This window comes from Myotis lucifugus, unplaced genomic scaffold (assembly GCF_000147115.1).
Source record: "Myotis lucifugus unplaced genomic scaffold, Myoluc2.0 scaffold_1542, whole genome shotgun sequence".
NCBI classification, from domain to species: domain Eukaryota; kingdom Metazoa; phylum Chordata; class Mammalia; order Chiroptera; family Vespertilionidae; genus Myotis; species Myotis lucifugus.
The window spans coordinates 39672-48661 of record NW_005872590.1 but is presented as its reverse complement, the minus strand read 5'-3'; the positions used below and the strand labels follow the sequence as shown (position 1 = coordinate 48661).

The following is an 8990-nucleotide window of genomic DNA, read 5'->3' as shown; positions in this document are numbered from 1 at the left end:
TCCCTACAGCAGCTGCCTGTGAGCCAGACATCAGGAGAACTCAAGTGAGCATCCCAGGAAAGCCTGAATCCTCCCAGCCTCTGGCCACAGCAGCTGGCTCAGGCCCCAGTGCCCCTCCATACTCCACTCCAGCAGGGCCTCAGGAAAATGTAGAAAATGCGGGAAATAAGAAAAAGAGCCCAGCCGGTGTGCCTCAGTGATTGAGTGTGGACCCAGGCACCAAGAGGTTGCAGGTTGGATTCCCCGTCAGGGCACATGCCCAGTTGTGGTCTTGATACCCAGTAGGGGGCGTGCAGGAGGCAGCCAATTGATGTTTCTTTCTCCCTTCCTCTCTCTCTAAAATCAATAAAAATACACATTTAAAAAAAGAAAGAAATGTATTGTCCAGAACTTCACCGTCCCACGGAACCTTCCATCACTCAAGGTCCCCCTGAAGTCCCACCTGAGTTCCCTGGGGCACTGCTAGAGCAGTGGGGCCTCAGATTGGAGAGGGGCTCCTAACCCCCTGCCCCTCAAATACGGACTCAACTGGCATTCGAAGCCCTCCAGATGGGCCAGTCCAACATCATGCCTGGCAGAGCCAGCCACCCTCTCCCCAGGTCTAGGGCGGCCTGGGACTTGCCACATATTCCCCTTCCATGCCTGTATCAGTTGCCCCAGACCCCGGGATCCTGGCAGGTCCCACCCACCCAGCCTGCAGCAGGCAGATTCCCTGAGCAACCCACCTCCCCAGCTCTCCCTCCTGGTTTCACTTTCTATTCCTGTAAATAGCGAGGCATGGCCATGGTGTGAGGAAGCGGAGAAGCCAGCAGACAGGAAGTACTGTGTGGTCCTGTGCTCTCATGCACTAAGCTCTGGCCCCGAGGCTTGGAGTGTGGGATGTTCAGGGGCCAGCGGAGTCAGGCAGGGTCTCATCATTCAGGCACAGGTGTTTGGCCCTGCTGTGCACCCCCACTGACTGACCAGGACCAGGACCTGCCACACCCACAGTCACCCAGCAAAACGGCCAATGGCCCCATCCACTGCCTACTATGCTCAGAGGGAGAAGAGGACAGCGACTGGGGTGCTGAGCATCGGGGAGGTGAGGGTTCTGCGTGGGAGTGACTGTGCCCTGCTGAGGACCTGAGGAGGATGGCTGCTGGAGGGAGCAGGACCTCACCACCCCAATGTGTCTTTGCCCTGACGATTATTTTAGGCTGATTACCTTTCAAAAACAAAAGACCCAGGATGGGCCTTTTACCTCCCCCTGAACAGCCTAAAAGAATTTAGACTGAGGGCCTGGTCCAGGCCAAGCAGGTGCAGTGTGGCATTTACAGGTTGGGTCAGGTTTGGGGAAGGGGTGGAGCCAGCAGGGCCTGCACCACATCCTGTTGGGGTCCCAGTGGGGAAGGGGTGGAGCCAGCAGGGCCTGCACCACATCCTGTTGGGCTCCTACCTTCTCTGCAGACCCAGCAAACATCTGTGCCAGCAGTTGCTCATTCATCTTCCTGTGAATTGTTTTTCATGTGCCTGACTGGGAATCAAACTGTGACCTGGTTCACAGGTCAACGCTCAACCCCTGAGCCATGCCGGCTGGGCAGGCTTTGGTTTTATTTTGTTGAATCGCTGAAGCCCCAGAGACCCCTTCCCTCCCAAGGTCCCCACCCACCCAAGTAGATGTTCCAGTGAGCAGGGGTGCGGAGCCTGGTGGACGGGAGGTCCCACCTGGACCCCAGGCACTCGGCCACGCCATAGTCCCAAATCTAGACAGCAAGGAATCAAGGAGGGAGTGGACACTTGGCTGACCACCTAGGGACAATGGTTCTGTGACCCTCAAGGGCCCTTGGGTCTGACTGTCACCCAGATCTCCTCCCCAGGGGTTGGATGCAGAACAAAATCAACAAAGCAAAACCCACAATATGAAGCGCCTGCCCCTCTGTGCCCTTGAGCCCAAGCACAGCATCTGTAGCCAGTCAAGTGAAAAGAGAAGTTAACTAAAAGAGGATGTTCTGCCAAGAACAGACGGGGGCCTGCAAGCGGGCCACGTCAGAACAAAGTCTTGCACGCAAGATTTATTGTTCAGAGGCAGAATTTCCTTGAGGTGATAAATAGTCCATGAGGGCACGGAAAGTACTAGGGAGGGTACACAGCTGCAGGTTGAAGGGATCTTTGAACAATATAGGAAATTAATAGTTTAATGTATAACTTAGCTCAGATGATCTCATAGGCATGCCTGTTTGTCAGTGTTACTTGCTGTACTCCCCAATAAAAGCCATGAGAACTTTGGAGGATTTGCTATTTGCCTGAGCGAGCAGTAGCCCTCTGTCTCTGAAACTCATCCTGCACGCCGAGCTCATCTCAGCGTCACCGTTCACCTGCAGACCACCTGCATATGGCGCCTGGAACAGGGACCCGAAGGTGAGTTATCCGGACCGAGCAGGACCGAAAGGGATTTGGCCGAGCGAAAGTAAGCGAAACTTTTGGGAATCAGAAGACAGAGTCATGGGGTATCCCCCGTCATTACAGAGTCAATATATTGTTGTCTTGCAATCATTATTACAGAGCTCAGGGGTAAAAGTGAAGGATGAGGCTTTAAAAAAATTGTTTAAAGTAATTCAGCAGCACTGTCATTGGTTTCACCCAGAAGAAAAGCAGCAGTTGAATCTTAAGTTGTGGAAACAAGTGGGAAAGTCATTAAGGCGGGCTCATCAACAGGGAAATGCTATAGAGGCTGAAGTATGGGCTATTTTTAATTTAGTAACATTAGCTTTACAGCCTTTTCAGTCTGATTCTGAAGATTATGAAGAAATTCCTTTGAGGTCGCAAAGTGCTGCTCCAGGAACTGGGTGTTTAAGTCCTGAGCCTCTCCCTCCTGAGAGATTGCTACCCCCTGAGCCACTCCCGGGTGAGGTTGCTGAACCGGAGGAGTCAAGAAAGGAAATGAAAACTAGCTTTAAAAATAAGTTGAAAGGTTATGAAGCCATGGCCTCAACCAGCGATTCAGAGCTGGATGTTTCATCTTCCACTGAGACGGATGGTTGTTTTTACACTCGCCCTAAGTTAAGGAAAAGAAAGAGAATAAAAGTCCTCAGGAGTTGGCTGCGCCTCCGCCGGAAAAGTGAAAGTAAAAGGGCACTAGCCTTTAATCAGGCGTTAGTGGCTGAGCCTCCACCCCCTCCTGAGGACACAAAGAGCTGCAAATGCTCAATACCCTCAAGGGTACTTAGAGTTAACTCATCTACATGTAGAGTGAAGAGTGATAAAACTGTTAAAAGAATCAGTTGCTAATTACGGGGCTAATGTCCCATATACAGTAGGAATAATACAAGCTCTGGCTTCAGATTATTAATTAATTCCATATGATTGGGATGCTATAGCTAAGGCAGTATTAGCCCCAGGGCAATATCTGCAATTTAAATCCTGGTGGTGGGAAGAAGCCAGGAGAGTGGCGTTGATTAACGCCCAACAAAATCCTCCTGGACCTAATTTTGACCAGTTAACGGGAACTAGGGCACATATTAGCTTACAGCAACAAGTGCTGTTAGAGGATGCTGTTATGGCACAGATTAAAGCTTGTTGCTTAAAGGCTTGGTCAAAAATGGAGGAGGCCGGCACCCCGGCCCAATCATTTCCTAAGGTTATGCAAAAACTTCATGAACCCTACACTGATTTGCTTGCTAGATTGCACAAGGCAGTTCAAAGAACTGTGAATGGGGAGGAAGCCCAATCCCAACTGCCTTTGTCCTTAGAAGTTGGCCCTAACAGTTATAATGCTAATCTTCTAGCTGATGCATTGAAAACTGCCATTCCCCGTCCTGCTAAATGCTATGGATGTGGGAAAGTGGGACGTATGAAAAAAGGATTGTCGAAAGGCAAAGGTCCCACAAGGGAAAGCTAAACATGCTCCCGGATTATGCCCGATGTAAAAAGGGACAACAGTGGGCCAATGAATGCCTGTCTGTAAAAGATAAAGAAGGCAACCCATTAACACCCGTGAAGTCGGGAAACTAGACTCGGGGCTTAGCTCAGGGCCCCAAGAAAAACAATACGAGCAGAAAGAAGGGAAAAATAAAATGAAGGTCTCTGACTTATTTCATGCTACCGCTCAAAGTGCCGCAGTAGACATTCCAGCTCTTAATGATTTTACTATTTCTCCTGGAGATGGGGTACAGAAATACCCACCGGGGTTTATGTACCTTTACCTAAGGAAACAGTAGGATTACTACTAGTAAGAAGTAGTCTAACAACTAAAGGTTTACAAGTTCATCCTGGAGTTATTAATGCAGATTACGAAGGAGAAATATTAGTTATGATGTCTGCTACTGGTATTATACATATAAAGGCTAGAGAAAAAATGGCACAGTTATTATTACTTCCCTATAAACAAATAGGGCATACAGCACCAGTTAAGCGAACTGGGGGATTTGGTAGCACGGGGAAAAAGGTTTTTTAGCATACAGTCTTAGGAGACCAAAGACCTCAACTTACAGTAATGTTCCCGGAGGGAATAAAAATTATCAGCCTGGTGGATTCTGGGGTTGATGTGACTATAATTTCTATTTTGCACTGGCCTCAATCTTGGCCGGTACACAAGGTAAATGCAACCTTTACAGGTTTAGGGACCCTCACTGAGATTTTACAAAGCTCTAATGTACTTGAACGTCAGGGGCCTGAAGGACAAAAGGGCAAAATACAGCCATATGTCGCCTCCATTGCACTATCTTTGTGGGGAAGAGATCTTTTACAACAATGGGGGCTACAATTACTATACCTTCTTTACAGAAAGGCCATAGACAAATGATTTATCAAGCTGGTGCTGACACCAGTGTTCAGGACCAAAATTTATAGAGGGGGCCACTCCAAAGCGCTTCCCCTACCTTTAAAATGGAAAACAACTAAACCAGTATGGGTAGAGCAGTATCCCCTAACAAGAGAGAAGTTAGAAGCGCTCCAAATCATTATTAAAGAACAGATACAACTAGGGCATATTGAAACTAGCTCTAGTCCATGGAATTCCCATCTTTGTTATAAAGAAAAAATCAGGCAAATGGAGAATGCTTACTGATTTAAGACGGATTAATGAGATTATTGAGCCTATGGGACCTTTACAACCTGGAATTCCAAATCCAGCATTAATTACTAAAAATTAGCATCTGATAATTATTGATTTGAAAGACTGTTTTTATACAATCCCTTTACAACCTCAGGATTGTGACAAATTTGCTTTTACAGTTTCTTCATTAAATAACAGCCAGCCTAATCAGAGATATCAATGGAGAGTCCTCTCCCAGGGTATGTTAAATAGTCCTACTATGTGTCAAGCTTATGTTCATCAACCTTTACAAATACTAAGGCAGATGTTTGCTACAGGCATTTATTACCATTACATGAATTATATCTTATTAGCACATAAAGAAAAACCTGAGGTCGATAATATGTTACAGGAGGCTAGAAAATTGTTTAAGGAGTATGGACTCCAAATAACAGAGGAAAAAATTCAGCAAACAGAGCCCTGGTTATATCTAGGACAGAAAATTTCAGCAAGCATTATTGAACCTCAAAAAGTTCAGATTAGACGGGATAGTCGTAACACCTTAAATAATTTTCAGAAACAGGGGATATAAATTGGCTTCGACCATCTATTGGCATCCCTACCTATCAGTTAACTAATCTATTCCGAACATTAAAAGGATCTTCAGATCTCAATAGTCCTAGGCAATTGACTCCTGAAGCAGAAGCCAAATTACAATTAATTGAACAACAAATTCAAGCAGGACAGTTGGATAGTATACAATCATTACAAAATCTTAAGGTTTTAATTATTCATACCACACATTCTCCAACAAGAATTCTTATGCAGGATACTAACATAATTGAATGGGTATTTTTACCTCATAAATCCAGTAAAAAATTATCTACATATTTTCAGAAAATTTGTATCTTAATAGAAAAGGCAAGAATCCGTTTGCGACAATTATGTGGACAAGATCCAGATGAAATTATAATTCCCTTTAGTAAACAACAACAAGATATCCATTGGCAATTATCAGATGATTGGCAGCGAGCCTTTAGTGATTATACGGGAAAAATTCACAATATTTATCCTAAAGACAAAAGAATTCAGTTTTTAAAAAGTACTCAATGGATTTTACCAAAAATAATTTCTCCTACCCCCCTATCAGGAGCAGAAACTTATTTTACTGATACAAACAAACAAGGAATGGCTGGATACAGTAATTTTAAAAAAAATAAAGTAGTGCAATCTCCTTACCAATCAGTACAAAAGGCAGAATTGTTTGCAGTTGTCATGTTACTACAAGATAAAGACTCTATGTCTCTTAACATTATCACTGACTCTCAATATACGGAGTTTACTGAACAACACATGGAACGGCTACTATCTTTAATGATGGGTCTGACTTGCATGAACTATTTCTACAGCTTCAAATGCTCTTGCGCCTCGGGCATGATCCTATCTATATAACACACATTCGCGCTCACTCTTTACTACCTGGACCTTTATCTGCTGGGAATGCTAACATTGATCAATTGGTTGGTACAGTAACCTCCGCTCAAAGAGAGCATAATATGCATCATTCCAATGCTAGAGCATTGAAAGAAAAGCATCATATTACTTGGAGACAGGCTAAAAACATTTTAAAAACATGCCCTCACTGTGAGCCATTCCACACTGCTCACTTACCCATGGGGGTTAATCCCCGAGGAGAAACTGTTAATGCCCTTTGGCAAATGGATGTCACTCAGGTGCCAGAATTTGGCAAGCTTAAATTTGTTCACCATTCTATTGATACTTATTCTCATTTCTCGTGGGCATCGACGATGTCCTCTGAGAAAGCCGATGCTGTTATAACCCATTTACTGGAAGCCTTTGCTGTAATAGGCAAAACCTGAGCCATTAAAACTAACAATGGCTCGGCATATTTATCAGGTAAGTATCAGCATTTTTTCTAACAGTTTGATATTAAACATATTACAGGAATTCCTGGAAACAATACAGGTCAAGCAATTATTAAAAGACAGAACCGCACCTTAAGTAAATGCTGCAAAAACAAAAAGGGGGAGAGGAGCTGGTATTAGGCCAGACTCCCCGACGAAGATTATTAAGAGTTTTATTTACTTTAAATTTTTTAAATTTGAATACAGATGCAGTGTCAGCTGCTGAAATACATTGGGGACATACAAAGGAGGTCCCAGTAGAACAACCTGTCATGTACCAAGATGTTACCTACTAATCAATGGTGCCCGACTACTGTTTTAAGGTGGGGTCGAGGTTATGCTTATGTTTCCACAGGGACTAAGAAGTTCTGGATTCCTGATAAAAGAATCAAATTAAGGCGTGGCGAGCAAGAGGAAGTGTGACGAGGCGGGACTGGAAGACCCGTTTGCACAGTTAACCATCCAGGGAGGACAAACAAGTCGTGTACCATTGCCTCGCACCCAAAACACCCCTCCACCTACATGGGGACAGGTGAGGCACCTATGCCAGGAAGGGGAGCGTCTTGTGACTGCCCATGGAAGGCCCTGTAACTATACCAATATATACTAATGACTCTAATCGGATGCTTGGACCTTTTGATGATCGTGGGCCTTTGAAACCAGATGAAGAAGGAATAAGAATGAACAACTATTCAACAGGAGTTACCGGAATGCCTGTGTGCCTGGGTCTGGGTGATCATTGTTTGCAATTGGGTTATAAAGCCTGGTTGAGTGTGGCTAAAAACACCACTAATCCTTGAAAGGACCAGTTCAATGGAATCAAACTACTGGGGAAATATCTTGTTTTAATTGTACCTTATTAACTTGTGTAAATAACTCTGTACCTTTTAATCACAGTAGAGAGAGCTTGAATCTATTTCGAGCCAGAACAGGAGTATGGTTACCTGTACAGATGGATCGACGATGGCAGGAAAGTTCTCTAGCTGGAGCTCTCCAAGCCATTGAGGAAGGAATATTGAAGAGGTCAAAAAGGTTTATTGGCATGCTAATCGCTGTAATTCTTGGATTAATTGCTATAACAGCAACTGCTGCAGCAACTGGGGTAGCAGTACAGCGATCAGTCCAAACTGCTACTTTTGTTCAAGACTGGCATAAAGATTCAGAACAGTTATGGAATTCTCAACGGCATATTGATAGTGAAATCAATGAACAATTAGCTGATCTTGAACAATCAGTAGTTTTATTAGGGGACCAAATTGTTAGTTTGCAAAGGCGATTACAGTTAAAGTGTGATTGGAACCATACTGGTTTGTGTGTCACCCCTGTACCTTACAATGAGACAGCTTTCCCTTGGGATAAGGTTAAGAAACATTTATTAAACCATGGTAATTTAACACAAGAAATCATTGATCTCCAAGTTCATATTCATAACCTGAAGCTAAACAAAAGGGGGAAATGTAGCAGGTCAAGTGAAAAGAGAAGTTAACTAAAAGAGGATGTTCTGCCAAGAACAGACGGGGGCCTGCAAGCGGGCCACGTCAGAACAAAGTCTTGCACGCAAGATTTATTGTTCAGAGGCAGAATTTTCCTTGAGGTGATGAATAGGTCATGAGGGCACGGAAAGTACTAGGGAGGGTACACAGCTGCAGGTTGAAGGGATCTTTGAACAATATAAGAAATTAATAGTTTAATGTATAACTTAGCTCAGATGATCTCATAGGCATGCCTGTTTGTCAGTGTTACTTGCTGTACTCCCCAATAAAAGCCATGAGAACTTTGGAGGATTTGCTACTTGCCTGAGCGAGCAGTAGCCCTCTGTCTCTGAAACTCATCCTGCACGCCGAGCTCATCTCAGCGTCACCGTTCACCTGCAGACCACCTGCAGCGTCCGAAACCTGTGCACTTGGTACAAATGCACGGGAAATGGAGCGATGGAAGGGCCGCCCCTGCCCCCAGCACAGGTGCATCCTTGGAGGTCACCCCAGGTGAGAGCAGGGAGGCCTGGGACTGCCGGCACCTGTTTGCTCTGTGCTCATGCACACACACTCACATGC

General features: G+C 44.9%; 1 long non-coding RNA gene across 1 annotated transcript; it reads left to right on the top strand.

Moving 5' to 3' along the window:
- The first annotated feature begins 1959 nt into the window (after positions 1-1959).
- LOC111824449 lies at positions 1960-8767 on the top strand. The gene is made up of 2 exons (XR_002827524.1): positions 1960-2446; positions 7144-8767. It is a non-coding gene; the product is annotated as an uncharacterized LOC111824449 (long non-coding RNA).
- The last annotated feature ends 223 nt before the right edge of the window (positions 8768-8990 follow it).